The sequence below is a fragment of the Mesoplodon densirostris genome, chromosome 1, assembly GCF_025265405.1.
Source record: "Mesoplodon densirostris isolate mMesDen1 chromosome 1, mMesDen1 primary haplotype, whole genome shotgun sequence".
NCBI lineage: Eukaryota > Metazoa > Chordata > Mammalia > Artiodactyla > Ziphiidae > Mesoplodon > Mesoplodon densirostris.
Window position 1 is genome coordinate 157,842,879 of NC_082661.1, and position 16,441 is coordinate 157,859,319.

Here is a 16,441-nt window from a genome sequence, read left to right on the forward strand (position 1 = left end):
ATGGGTAGAAGTACATGGATTCAAGTTGCTCTGACTTCTGTTGTTAATGTTATTAGTGTACTTCCTGAACAGAGGAAAAAAATTCTATCTCTTCTTGTCATGTTGACAGCTTTTGCTACATAAATAGATAGCTATGTAGGCAGATACCAAGGTGTGAACTTCCCCCATGCATTTTAATTGGATACTAGACTTGAAGTGTGGGATTGAGCATTTAAATGGTAAGGGTGCCCATCAAATAAGCCCAGATACCTGCTTTAACTCAGTAAGGTGGGCACTGCATAGTTAACAGTGGGACTAGTTTGTTATATATTAGCTTGTAGATCCCAGAAGTAGCCCTAAAGAGGGTGTTTTTGTGATCTATAGAGAAAATACATCTCTCCACGTTTTTTTTTTTTTTTTTCTTCTTCTTAAATCATTCCCAGAACAGACTGCTTTGGGAAACAAACTTTGAACTTTAAGTTTTCTTCAGACCAGAGATAAACCCTTTGATTACTTTTCCCCTAGAAGGTTTTAGGTTTTTTGGGGGGTTTTTTTTGGTAATAGTGAAATATGAGTTGATGAATATTAATTGATTCATGATTAATCCATTGATTGATTAAATAAATATTTACTTAGTGTTTACAAGGTTACAGGCCCTAGAATCATCAGGTTGAAAGCACAGAAATCGCCACTGCTATCCTGAGGCTTATATTTGAAAAAACAGCAAACTAGTAAAAAGTGATATATATGAGATGATTATAAATTGCAGTGTGTTGCAGAAACAAGGGACTAAGACAGGCCAAAGAAGTAGTCCCTGAAAAGGAGAAATTTAAGCCAAAGCCTAAAGTGGGAGAAAGGGGCTGGCACGTGCATATGGAGAGGAGAGCATTTTAGTAGAAAGAAAAGTGTGTGCAAAGGGCCTAAAGTGAGAAAAGCATGGTGTCTCCAAGGAAGAGCAAGGAGGATGATGAACAAGGCCCAGGAGAAGGGTGGTATAAGATAGGGTTGAGGTGATAGCTGGGAGCCAGGTCAAACAGAACCTTGTAGATCATAGGAAGGAGTTTTATTCAATGTGCAATAGACAGCCTTTAAAGGGTCAGACAGTGATATGATTGGTTTATTTTAAGATATATTTGGTCAATGTATGGAAAGCGTATTGGAAGGCCAAGAATGGAAGTAGGGAAACCAGTTGGAAGGGATGCATTAGGTCAGATGAAGGGGGATGGTGACCAGATTAAAGTGGATAAAATGGACTAGGAGAGACTCGGTGGATTCTAGGTATGTTTTAGAGGTAGATCTGATGTGACCCCATTGATGGATTATTTATTAAGGGTGAATAAGAGAAAAAGAGGATATGCCTCATGAATTTCTGATTTGAGCCATTTAGTGAAATGAAATTATGGGCAGAAGTCGAAAGTTCCATTTTAAGATGTCCCTGAAGCATCTAAGTATAAAAGTCAAATTATTGTGTGTATCTGTTGGGAACTCCAAGGAGAAGACTGAACTGGAGATTTAAATGTGGTAGATATCAGCATAGATGTGTATTTAAAGCTCTGAGATTCTGGAGATAGTCAGTTGACAGAGTAGAGAGATGATAGAAGAATGCCTAAGATGGAACCCTGAAGAACCAGAGCATTAAAAGATTGGTTTTGGGATGAAAAACCAGCAATGGACATGGTACAGCCAGTGTAGAAAAAAAGGATGCAGTGTGGTGTGATTAAACACACATACTCCTTTAAGTGAGAGCAAAATCGTGAGCAGGAGGGACGTTCCTTGTATTTACAGAGCAGGCACAGAGAAAAACAAATTCCCCTCTGAACCACAGACTCTGGTCCTAAAGACTAACTTCCCAGTGCCCTGGTTTGACATTTAATGTCTTCAGCAATCTCACTCAGACATTTCCTTTCATATCCACATGTAAAAATTTTCCCCTTCCAAGCCTTTCTCTTCTATTGAGAAGAGATACCTAGAAAGGATGGCCTTTGATTGGGTGACCAAAAAATTTATGGACCAAATTTGGACCCCTTTGAGAGTAAAAAGGGAGATGATGATGATGATAATAATAATAATAATAATAGTAATATTAAAAAATTGGTGTAAACCTAGAATGTCCTGGGCAAACCTGGACATGTACCCATATAAGCTTTTGAGAATATTGAAATTGGATATTTGCTGTTTTCAGTGCTCTCCTCACTTTTATACATTGCAGTTGTTCTTCAGGTGCTGCCCCAAACTCTTGAGAGTTTAGTTTTCCTCTTCTGGATTACGGCAAGCTACTTTTAGCAGTCCAATTGTGCCAGTTGTCTCTGGGTATCTCCCATGTTTCTTAAGTTTCCAAATTTCCTCCCAATGAAGAAACCTAACATACCTATTATAAACCAAATAGCTTATACCCAAATCCATGCTAACCATTGATTACTAATTGGTTCATGTATTTCCTTTTATAAAAAGCAATAGAATCTGCATTGTAAAGAGGACATTCAGAGACAATGCAATTTAACCCAGGAGACGGTTCATTGTGAAACATTTAGGCATTGAAAAAGGTAGAAGAGGGTAATTTTGAGCATCCAGGACTTCTCATGCTCCGTTTTTTTCTACTGTAGAATTTGCTGCCTATTGAATATCCTTATAGTTCCAGTTCTGGACTACATAAAAGTTAGATGGGATATTAAAGATGTCAAATTTATCCTGCAGAAAGGATGACTTTTAAGCATACTGAAATCATGTTATATTCCTTGAGAAGTTGGATCTTTTACTTGTTGCAGGAAGTATTTCTATACTTCTTGTTCTGTAAAGAAAGGAAACCCTTTGAGACAAGAGCATCCATGCCCACAGTAAAGGTTTAACCTTCCGCAACAGGACATAGAGATAATTGCTTGGCCTTTTCAGTGTTTCAGTCCATCCTGTGTTTCTCATTTGTGGCTGCTGTCTGCCATTTGCTTATGTGGTGCTGACTAATCCAAACACTAAGGCTAAAGCCATTTGTCTGCAAGCAACTTAAACAGTTTAATTCCTTTCCTTTGTATTCTTGGAATTCTCCCAGGCCCCTCTCCTGGTGGGCAATTTTTTTCTTTTTCTTATTTTTTCCCTTTGAAACAGCTGACTCTTTTTGTCTTTCATTGTCAGTTTATTTTATAATCATTCTGTTTTCCTCCCACTCAAGGGAGAAACATTCTAAAAGTTCAGGAAAGAAAGAGGACCTCATTAGGTCTCTATAGTTAAAATTTTTCAGGCTCCAATGATGATAGCTTAGATTTGGGATAAGTATATAGCTATAAAGTTTTAGATTTGGGTTTGTGTATTATGTGTATGAAATAAAAGAATCTTACCTGTTTTGTCTAACAATTCTTTAAACCACATGCTAAGTGATTAGAAAAAGCTTTTGAATTTCACCGTCACTAACCTTCCAGAATAGAATAAGGTTAAAAATAATTAATGTGTAGGCAAACCAGTAGGAATGATGAGAAGAGGCTATAAAGTAGGTTAAAAGAAAATCTCTAATGACTCGCTTTGTCATTTGAGCACATTCTGAACCTCGTTGGTTTTGAAAAAACTGTTGCTTTTTGGATGGAGAGGAAAATAATATTTTATCGAAGTATAATTGACTTAAAATATTATATTAGTTTCAGGTGTACAACATAGTGATTTGATATTTTTATATATTATGAAAGAGAAAATTTATTAAACTTGTGTCAACTGTCCACTAGTTTCTTCCTCTCTGTCTGTCTTTGGTCTAGTTGTAGTAAAAATGGGACCATGCCTAATAGTGATATATTCTTAGAAAGAAAGTTTATGAGTCAAAAGATCTGACTCTAGAATTTTTTTAATAAGCATGGTGAAAACCCAGATCAAGTAATGTGCTAGTACTGAGTGTCCCATTAAGGAAATGGAACTGCATAATTATGAAAAGTAGAGAAGATAAAAACTTTTGGAAATACACATCTCCACTTGAGAGAGTCAGGAAGGCTGTGGTTACACTATTAAAGAGGGAATTAGAAACTAGATGACAAGTTCTATATGAATTTGGTTATGGAGCACATTGCAGAGTCAACAAGTGTATCTTAGAGAATGAATTACAGAATGAATGCATGGTCATAAAAATGGAATTAAGATAAGAATATCTAACGGTAGCTATAGTAGTGGACCAAGAGTGGAAGGAATGAGTAAAAATTTTAGATTTGGAAAGGCAAATCCTCCCTCTAAACCATAAATTTCTGATACACAGTTGAGTTCAGAAGTCAAAAAAAAGAACTAGAAATTGTGTCACTATTGTGACATTTTATTTTCTAGAGGAAAGTTGTTATCAAATTCTCAAAGAATCTTTTTTTATTTTGGCTGCACTGCGTTGCTTGTGGAATATTAGCAGAGTCCTAACCACTGGACCACCAGGGAATTCCCTCAAAGAATCTTTGTGATGTAAAAAAGGTTTGAAGTCTATTTGAGCCCTATAGATGCACATATTCAGAATATTCTATGACAACTAGAATAATGGGATTTAGGAAATCTTTTGTTTCAATACAACTTCCCTATTGCTTAAAAACAAATTGCTTCACAAAAATGTATGGAGGTTCTTCAAAAAATTAAAGATAGAACTACCATAAGATCCAGCAATTCCACTACTGGGTATTTATCCAAAAAACCAAAGCCAAAACAAAAAACACTAACTTGAAGAGATATATGCACCCCCATGTTCACTGCAGCATTATTTGCAATAGCCAAGACATGGAAACAACCTAAGTGTCCACCAAAGGATGAATGGATAAAGAAATTGTGGTATATAAATACAGTGGAATATTCAGCCATTAAAAAGAAAGAAAATCTTGCCATTTGCAGCAATATGGATGGACCTTGAGAGCCTTATGCTAAGTGACTTAAGTTAGAGAAAGACAAATACCATACGATCTCATTTATATGTACAAACAAGCTCATAGATACAGAAAGCAAATTAGTTGTTGCCAGGGGTGGGGGGGTGGGAGGGTGAGCAAAATGGGTGAAGGGTGTCAAAAGTTGCAAACTGCCAATTACAAGATAAATAGGTCATGGGGGCTGTAATGTACAGCATAATGACTATAGTTAATAATATATTGCATATTTGAAAGTTGCTAAGAGAGTTGATCTTACAAGTTCTCATCATAAGAAAAAACAATTTCTAACTATGTATGGTGACAGATGTTAACTAGACTTATTGTGGTGATCATTTTGCAGAATATACAAATATCAAATCATTATGTTACACACCTGAGGATAATATAATATTATATGTCAATTATATCCCAATTTAAAAAATGAGGACCAACCTAAGAATACACTGTTAGCATTTCTTGGAAAAAAAAATTGCTTCAGGGGTAGAGCTCCTATTACTTCGGTGTTGAATGGGCATTGAATGGGCATTGACTGTTGAATGTCAACTAAGGCATGCTAGTGGTGGAACAATTATGTCAGATACATAACTTTGGGTAAGAAATGAAATTAATATCTGTATGCAACTGATTTTGAAGATTCTGCCAACCAGAGCTTTATTCATAGACTGCCTACTGTCTGTCCACGTATCCCCTGGGCCATTTTCCTGCTCTGGTCTTCACTGGTAACTATAGAAAGGCAAAGCCCACTTCATATTTGTTCATACTTCTCTTTATTGTATTACCAAATGACCATTAATGGGACTATGTAAATGAACCCTAATGGTCATTGAAACCAGATTTTTACCTGTAAGCAAATGCTTCCTCTTGTAAACATAACTGACTTAGAATAACTTGGCTCTGGTGCCTTTTCCTTCCTACTTGTGAGGCCTTAGGGATGACCCTCCTTTATCAGTCATTAAGTTCTTATATTCAGGAACTTTTGATGAAGGGAGAACACTACATTGCATTTTCATCCTGCTACGTGTTATGATACATATAGTCTTGTTTTATAAATGTTTATCAAAACTGTCAGTTACTAGAGATTGAAACTGGCATTTCTATTCTTTACTCTTCAGTGACTCACAGAAACTTATCCTTTGACTCATCCATACACTTAAATCTTTTCACACTTAAAATAAAATGTTCTGGAAATAAAATGTAGGCTATTTGTGTTCTTTCCAAAAGTAGTCCAAGAAGTAGGTACAATAAAGCTATTTGCACTGTATCAACACTCTCCAGATGGTAAAAGGAAAAAAAAAGTGCCCAGTCCACATGCCCTGCTTCCTCTCCTCTTTCTGAATGTTCAGCATAATAATAATTGTTGGTCTTAAAGTTGAAGATATTTCATTGGCCTTTAAGTTGTATTAAAAACAAGAATTAATAAAAAATGATATTATTTGAATCACCTTTTGTTTGGGAAATACCTGGGTTTTTCTCCCTCTATAGCAAACTCATCCATATCCATTTACTTCAGTTATTTCCAATAGGGCATCAAATTCCAAATTTTGTTGCCAAATTGCCCTATTTGAGCTTCAGACCAGTACACACAACTCCTTTCCTAATAGCCACATTTATTATTAGAGTGATCTTGTAAAAGTGTAAATTAAATTATATCACTCTGTTGTTTAGTCATCCACTGACTTCTATTTTTTAGATACAATTCAATATCTTAGTGGAGTATAAGAGTCTGTATCATGTTGGCTTCCACTTAGCTTTCTGGCCTCAACTTTTATTTCTCTTCTCCCTTTGGGGCAAAGCATGGATATGCCCCCTTTCTGAGCATAAAAGGAAGATTCTATTTCTCATTCACTCTTGCTCCTAAGTTGGGAACAAATGAGCACTTTTCATCAATGGAATGTGAATGAGAGGGATGGACCCCATTTGCAATACCAGCGTTTCCCATGTGATCCACTCTCTTTCTTGGAGGAGAAGAGTTCTCAAATGGCAAACCCACCTAATGGAAAGAGTCTGTATGCCTGAGTCATCGCTTAGAGGAGAAACACCCAGAAGAGGAATCTGACCGGCTTTAGACAGCAGTGAGACATACATTTTCATCCTGTTACGTTGTTAAGACGTTGTTTTATTTACTAGAGCATTTGTGTTTTTTCATCCTAACTAATAAGCGTCCATCTCAAGGTGTTTTTTACATTCAGTTTCTTGATCACATCTAACTCTCTCCTGTTACAGGGTCTTAGTACATGTTAATCTTACCACCAGGATGCTCCTTCATCTACTCTTTGATTAATTCCTGCTCATTTTCCAGCTATTAGCTTAAATCTGCAATCTATATTGTTTCCTTATTACACTAAAAAGATCTGTATTTTTCTTTCATAAAACGCATTAAAATTTGTATTTGTGTGTGTGTGTATATATATATTTAATTTTGAAACAAGAAACTATAAGCTCCATTTTCTTTGGTTTAGCCCTATCTCATAAAAATTCTGCTAATGCCAGAGTTTGCAACCTTGAACTAATAGTTGTTCACAAAGTATATGGGGCAAATAAATAGTTGTTGACTCAGCTACAGTGGGGAAACATGACTCTGAGATAAAGAAGCATTCATAGATAGCTGGTATAAATAAAGGCTGACGTTTCAAAGCCTTTTGATTTAGAGGTTAAGCCTGTACATCTTTACCCATATTGTATGAAAGACCTCTTCATATCAAACCAACACCTGTTCCATATCTTGTAATCATAAAAATGTGCTAGTTTATAAGAAGTCCACTTGAGACATCTAGATTTTATTAATGTTACGTTCTGTGAAATACTAATACACACTAAATGGTTATCTTGGAAAAAATCAACATTTAACCATCAGGATAGAAGGTAAAATCTTTAGGCTCTAACACATGATCCATGATATAAGAATGGTTATCTATCCACTAAAGGGAATCCTGCCCTCAAATGAGATTATGATATATAGGGGACACCTAGGAATTGATAGTCTGAGCATATAGGTCTTTTCCTGAAATTCAGTCAAAGAAGGTATACAGAAAAGAACATTTTTGGCTAGACTGAAATATTCTAAATATGAGCAGAACTTCACTTGGTTAGAGATATATTTAGATAGATACAAATTTGATCCAGTTCACAAAATATCAAAAGCTAGGATACGCTTATAAAGGAATGATCACTTCTTAAAAGGCTAACTCTCTGAATTGTGTCCTAGCAAATATCACAGTTTCTTGGGCTGAGCTGATAGCACAATCTTCTGATCATTCATTTATTCAATAAAGATTGATATATATGGAGTTACTCAGGTTTTGTTTTATGTATTATGAATAAAAAAGTATACAAAGCTGACAAAATCTGCATTCTTAGATCTAATATACTAGTAGGGGATGACCAATGATAAATAACTTAAAATGAGTATATTACCCAGTAAGTTAGAAGGAAATAAGTGCTATGGATAAAAATTAAAAAGGAACATTGACAGCAATTTTTTGGGTGGGGGAGTTATGCATGAAATTTAAAATAGCATGACCAGGGAAGGTCACACTAAAAGATAAAATATGAGCAAGGCTTGAGAGAGGTGAGGCAGTCACCTATGCACGTACCTGGGGAAAGACAAATCTAGGTAGCAAAAACAGGAAGTGTAAAATCCTGATCAGGATCCAAATTTTAGAAAAGAATTCTTGAGTGTCATTTTTTCCTCAGCATCTTTGGTGCACAGGTTTACATAGTCAAAAATATTGTGAATGCTGCAATTCTTAAGTTGGGTATGGAATCATGGTTGCTCATTTTATAATGATCCTTTATAGCTCATACCTACATTGTATACATTCTGTTGCACTATGTACCATATATTTGTATCATACACACACACACACACACACCACACACATATCACACGTGCACACATATTTGGGTAATGCTAGCTGCTGAACCAATAATCCTCCAAAGTATAAGACAGCATTTCTTTACGTGATTATTTTAAAGACTGAGATTCCTTCCATCTCATAGCTCTATATTGGCAGAAAAGGAAAGAACTGAGTCCAATTGGTAACTATTTTTAAAGAAGCCAAAGTTTTTAAAAAATTGTTAAATATATAATACATATGAAAAAGTGTACATATAATTTTAAGACAAATAAAATGAATACCCATATATCCTCTATGCAGTTAAATAATCAATTATTGGGCCTTCTGAGTCCCACCCCAATCATTTGTTCCTTCACCCAGAGGAAATCACTATCCTAAATTTTCTGGTAATCATTCTTTTGAAATTTGCCATTTATATGGGCACCTCTATTTAATGTGCTATATCATTTTTTCCTGCTTTTAATCTATATAGTTGGAATACTATTGCATATATTCATCTCTGACTTGGTTCTTTCATTTAATATTGTTTTATGATTCATCCATGTTGATACTTGTGGTTATAAGTCACTAATTTCACAAGTGCTTATTATTCCACTGTATGAATGTACCACAATATAGTTTTAATTTATCCTTAAATGAACATTATATCACTTTTTCCTCCAGTTTTTCTTTCTTTTTCTTTTTTTTTTTTGGCTGTGTTGGGTCTTCGTTTCTGCGCGAGGGCTTTCTCTAGTTGCGGCAAGCGGGGGCCACTCTTCATCTCGGTGCGTGGGCCTCTCACTATCGCGGCCTCTCTTGTTGCGGAGCACAGGCTCCAGACGCGCAGGCTTAGTAGTTGTGGCTCATGCGCCCAGTTGCTCCGCGGCATGTGGGATCTTCCCAGACCAGGGCTCGAACCCATGTTCCCTGCATTGGCAGGCAGATTCTCAACCACTGCGCTACCAGGGAAGCCCCATTTCCTCCAGTTTTGATCTATCTCTTGGTACTACACACATACCAGCAATTCTCTAGGGTATTGTTTTGGACATTTTTTATACACCTCTTCAAGTTCTTTTACTTTCATATGTATCTTTAGCATTTTATGAACCTCAGCTATGGCCAAGTTTGATATGTTATACTGATCAGCCATATGCCTGAATCCCCTGACTCTTCCTGCCACTTTTGGGCTTGAGAAGTGACTGTCACAGAGCAAGGTATCTCTTGTAGGGCAAACTTTGACCAATGAAATAAAGAAACTAGGAAGGAATAGATGGATAAATTCTCTGTCCCTTCCTTCATTCCCTGGCCTGTTCTAATGCATGTTTTCTTCTGTAGAGCCTTTTCAGAATCATCCCATATGACCAAGTGGGATGCAGCTGTCAAACAACAGCTGTTGTCCGTTCTCAGCTCCTCTTGAAGCAGTTACCAGTACAGTAACTCATCACCTTGTATTATTTTCCATCTTTTCCTGTCTTGCTTTCATTTTTCCCTCACACTATTTGTCCTGGGATTGCAACTCCCAAATTAACCACTGGCATCAAGGCTCTATTTTTTAATCCAGGTGAAAACAGTTACATCTATACAGTAATTTCTGGATCGTGGCTTATTAATCTGTTTTCCAAAATGTCCCAGCAGCAATGGATGAGGGTTCCCATTGTTTTACATTAGATCAGCACTTGGAATTGCCCAACTTTTATATTTTGGCGGTTTGAAATGATATCTCCCTGAGTCCTGATTGTTACAGTTGTCTTCCATGACTGTTATGACAAACAGTAAGACCAATTAGGCAAAGCTCCAGGCCCGTGTCTTGGAAGACACTCAGTGGAAGTTAGTTGTTCCTGCTTTCCGGTCAGCTCCTATCGCCATAAAGCTTTTGCTAAGGTGATGACTGAATTTATACTTCACTACTGAGACATCTTTACTTGAATATTTAAGAGGGTCCTGCAACTCAGTAGTGCCCAAATGAGCTGATCATTTACCATATGCTCAATTCCCTCAATTGTGCTTCTTTTCATATGTCCTAACTTGGTTACCTTCCAGTCATCTAGATAGAGAACTGATACTTTCCTTTATTTTCCTTTTCTACACTTTCTTATCTCATATATCAGTAAATCTCATCAATCAAATTTATAATATGATGCAAAATTCTACTTTTGTTCTTTAAGGATCATAAATGGTTTTTTTTTTTTTTTTCACAGATGATCTGTGTCCTTGAAACTTCTTAAAAACAGGAAGATAGCATTTACATTGACGTTTCAACCTGGGGGCTGTGGTAGGAAGAGGAGGGCTTACTGGTAAGTTAAGAAACAAATTACAAAAAATACCACCCTTTCACTAGCTTCCTTACGTTTTTACTTTTCACATTTGTTCCACTGATGACTTTTCACTATGATCATAACCATATCTGAATTTTTGCATAATAAGCACAATATCAGTTTAATCGGTGAATCTTCCATAGAATTTAAGACAAGGACTAGAACTAGTAGACACTTAAACTTTTTTTTAATAGATAAATTCTCATTTATTATTTAAAGTTTTGATTTGAATGAAAAGGATCTAGAAACTGAATTGTACTGAATATAGGACATTAGCATTATCCTTTTTGTTCATATTTATAAAGACCCAATTCATAAGTTCTTTTGTATGAAAAAGCATCGTTTTCCCTTCTTATGCATTTGCGATCCATTTTATTCCTTCATTTCTGCTTTTTAAATTGCACTTCCATTTCTTTTCTTCTAAATTTTCTCTTTATCAAATTTATTTGAACATTTTCAGCTTTTCAATGATAATAAAAAACTTCTACATCATCATGGAGATGTTTTTATCTTAGAAAATGATTGTAACATTTTGACTTGTGATTTTCTGCCAATCAATTCAATCTTAATCTTTATTTTAATCATTACTGTGAGTGAAAAATATTTAGATTGCAAATGTTTGAAAATAAATAGGAGCAGTTTCTTTTCACTTTGGGTGGTTGACAGAAGCTGCAACACAAGCTGCCTTTGTTGCAGGTAATTTAAATCACAAACACCTATCCATGTTTAAATTTTGTTCTATAGAGCAGTTTGTATTTTGAAACTGTTTATGGCATGCAATTTTATTCCTGGGATTACCACCATAAATTGATGGACAAAATGCTTGGAGAGGGAATTTGTTTAGGAGGATAAAAGGTGAGGGAATGATGAAGCTGGGTGAACTCAAATGGCGAAATTATTTAGTCTCAAATTAGGTGAACACCTGAATCACACAGGTAGATGTTTACCTTAACCATTATGTCCTCAGGTCTACCCAAGATGAGGTGAAATGTTAATTTTGCTGCTGGTAAAGCTATTCATGTTTGATCAAAGATCAACTCATTATTACTCTCTTTTTGTGCACTAGAAACTACACTATTTCTCTCCCATTCATTTATTTGAAGAGCTAGAGAAAAAAATGCCTTCACTCTCAGGTTCATTTCAAATTTTCACATGCAATTTTCCAGGTTTTTAAATCACTGTTCTTTTAAAATATTGGTTTCTGTTTCCTCAACAATCTCCAGGTCTTTCGTATGTTTATTTTAACATAGACACCAAACTTTATGAAATCTTTTTATGGGAGGAATAATGTACAGTGTAAAGAATTTTTTGTGCCTTGATATTTCTTAGAATTGTCACATTCTATCACTTTTCTATTTCCTTATGTTTTCAAAAGAAATGTCAAATTATTCACTTGATAAAGTTATGCACTTGAAAGTATTGCAGTCTCTTCTCAAGGCAACTGAAAACATCCTTAAATATTTGTAAAACATCTAGGTCTAGTAGTCAGTAATTCAGGTCATTGACTGAAAAATTATTTATTTTTACTAAAATGAGATGAAAGGTTCAGCCAGCCCATCTGGAAGAATAATTACCATGGCAACGAGCCTACTTGGAAGTAAAATGTGGACATAAATCTTTTTAAACTGAAATATTTATTTTGTATATACATACAATATATATTTATATATACATACACAGACACACACATATGTATGTACACAATACATACATACGTACATATATATATAAATAAAATATAAATATTTTAAACAATGTATCATTGGCAATCGAATTTTTGGATCCTGCCCATTTCTGGGATCTATTCTTGATGGGGCTAGCAATTAATTTCATAACTTAGCTATCAAATGCATTGACATTTGAATATAGATAATGCCAAAAATTACTCTGAAAAACAATTGATCATCTTCACCCCAAATGATGATGAATTGTATTGCTTATTGACTTAAAGAGGAAGTATGGTGTTTTGGAGTTGAGTATTCTAAGTTTTAATTTTTAGTTTTGAACTGTGCTAATAATGTGTGAAATTATGCCAAGGCCCACCGTTGAGAGTCATCTATGTATCCACCTGTATGTCCTCAGCTGTCATTGAATATATCTGTGTTTTAGCATCTTCATTCCCAAAATAAGGAAATTAGATGATGTAACTTATTTTTCTAAACTTGTACCTCATGACACTCATTAAATTCAGTACAGTATGAAACATTGGTCCTTTTACTGTGAAATGAAAACCTGTAATATGTTTGAAATGAATATGCAAATGAAAATATCATCAAGATATATTATTAATTAAAAAATCAACTGATATAGGGCCTCCCTGGTGGCGCAAGTGGTTGAGAGTCCGCCTGCCGATGCAGGGGATACGGGTTCGTGCCCCGGTCTGGGAGGATCCCATATGCCGCGGAGCGGCTGGGCCCGTGAGCCATGGCCGCTGAGCCTGCGCGTCCGGAGTCTGCGCGTCCGGAGCCTGTGCTCCGCAACGGGGGAGGCCACAACAGTGAGAGGCCCGCATACCGCAAAAAAAAAAAAAAAAAAAAAAATCAACTGATATATACATATAAGCCCCATCATAATTTTCATACACTTTCTCAAATTTCACCTCTGCAAACTGTCCCTGATTACTCTGTATTAAATACTCCAACTCCCCACCCAAGTCACTCTCTTCCACCAAACCTTGTTCTTTTAATTCAGAATTAAGTACCACACCACTTGATATTATATTGAATATTTATTTTATTTGCTTATTTCTTTATTCCTTCTTTTCCATGAAAAGTATTTTCCCATGAAAATTGTAGGTCAAGGTATTTGCATTGTTCATTGGTTAATCCTAGGATTTAAAAATAGTGCCTTGCATAAAATAGATGTTTATGGTGTATATATATACATCTTGGAGACATGACAATTTTTAGGAACAATACATAAAAATTGTTTACCATTTAGAGTATGGTTGGAAAGAAAGGGGGTTTAATGACATTTCCTTTTCATTTTGTACCCTTTGTACCATTTGAATTTATCGTGGGCTTCCATTGTACTCATAATAAAACATTTATGAATGTAGGGCATTAAACATACCACCAAAACCCTGAAGCTTAGCAAAAATCTCTGGTGATGATATTTTTAACTCATGGGCCTTGTTAAGAACCTCAAGGGTAGAAATTAGATCCTTGATTTCTAAAGGCAAGAATGTGATCTGCTAAGCTAAAAATAAATATTAAAGATAAAATTATAAATATAAAATGCTTGTTTCCTCATACTAGAGATGTTTTAGATTCATTCATTTGTAACCCACTGATAATCTGGATAAATTTTGCCACTGAAACAAAAATATGAGATGGTTTTGCTTTTCTTGTATTTTTTTAATGTACTTCCCCCAAATTTTCTGTAAGGATCATTACATAATTTGCAATTATTTAGGGCTGTAAAGAATAAAACATAACTCCTCCAAAAACAAACAAACAAGAAAACATAGTGGCTTAAACACATTAGGGATGATTTTTTTTATTTATACTTGAGACATTTTATTGCTATTTTACCAAAATGTAATCTCACTTTTCAAATTATTCTCAGATTTTTTCTTTTTTTATTTACAGTATATCAGGTAAATAGCTATAGAGCTACCTCTTTTTTTGTAATAGTTTTGTAATATTATGCAATATCTTTACATGACACTAAGATTTCTATCCTGGTATATACTGATAGACATTCAATTTTTTCTTGTTTTTCTGGTTTTGTTTTTTTATGGTCTCATATAACAGAAATTTGGAAATTGAGAGTATAAGACTGGTACATTTCAGAAAGTCATTAGGGACCCAGGCTACTTCTAACCTGGTCCACAGTCCTTCCCAAGGGCTACAAAAGCACCAGTCATCACATCCACATTAGCAGTAATGAATTAGAGGGAAAAGATAAAAAGAGCACATTTCCATGCAGAGTCAGCTCTCTCATGGAGTCTACTCCAATTCCCTCCCCAATGCATCTGCTTAAATCATTATCATTTTTGGCAGACCTTAGCCTCATGGCAGTGTGTAGCTCCAAGAAAAGCCAAGTAATGTATCCTTGTGACTGGTTATCTTAATGGTCTGAATAAGTTTGATATCATTGCAATAGAAGAAGGGAAAGATAGATGTTGGATAGGCATGGAGTTTCTGCCATAATCAGTTATTGTTCTGCAATCATAAATATATGACATATATATGGATGCAAATAAAACCAAAACAAAGCGAAACAAACACCCTGGTAAAATCCTCTACTTCCTGGATATTCATTTATTTTTTCCTCAAGTATCCATTCCTAGCCATGCAAATGGGCTTTCCTAAGAGGAAAATACTAGTTAATATTTGGGATGGAAGAATCTTGTAATTTCTCTGTTCTTGAGAGCAGGAGTTTTTGTTCATACCTCTTTGTAGCTCATGAGAAAAAGATGAAGAAAGAAATTATGTTGCTAAGATGAGCAGGAAATGTGTTATCTCTTTGGAGGCTGGGTGTTTGAAGGACAAGCTGTCAATTTTCTCAGTGCTTTGTCATAAAGCCACTAAACAGAAGAAGCAGTGAGTTTAAGGCAGAATATGGTAGAGGTCTTAGGATGGGAAGAGTTCATGGATGGATTCCTCTAGTGACTATAGTGATGAAAAGAGTGGTTCACACCTGTTGTTTTCAATTTTCATATGCAACTCATATTTTCTTGTTGACAATATTATTTCTGTTTAATTATACCTCTTCATGTAAATCCTTTGAGCTAGGGTCCCCTTCTGGGAGACAATTCTCCTATATTTCTGCATGCCTTGCAAGCAGGAGCACTGGCTGCCTTTTTATCCTTCAAGGATGTTTGTCTAGTGGACAACCTTGGGAGATAGAGATACTATCTCTCTGCAGCAAAGGTCAGGTTTGTTTACTGTTCAGAATTACCTTAGTCTATTTGGCCGGCCATAACAAAATATCACAGGCTAGGTGGCTTATAAACAACAGACATTTACTTCTCACAGTTCTGGAGGCTGGAAGTCTGAGATCAGGATGGCAGCATGGTCGGGTGAGGGCCCTCTTTCCCGGTTGCAGACTTCTCATTGTATCCTCATGATGGAAGGGATCTCTGTGGGGTCTCTTATAAGGACATTACTCCCATTCATGAAGGCTCCACCCTCCTGACCTAAGCACCTCCCAAAGCCCTCACCTCCTAATACCATCACATTTGGCAATTAAAATTTCAACATATAACATTTTTGGGGACAAAACATTAAGATTAAAGCAAGTATAATAAAGATAATGTCTCCCTTGGGGGAAAAGTTCAGACAGGCTTACTGTCCATGTAAAAGATTCAGGTTACCTAAGCTTGGGATTCCTCTTGTGCACATATCCCCTTGCCCTCTTTCTGTTGCCCTGCAAGAATTGTGGCTTGGCAAAAATGTAGAAAATTACAATACTCTGGGTATTGCTATCGCTGTGAATAATA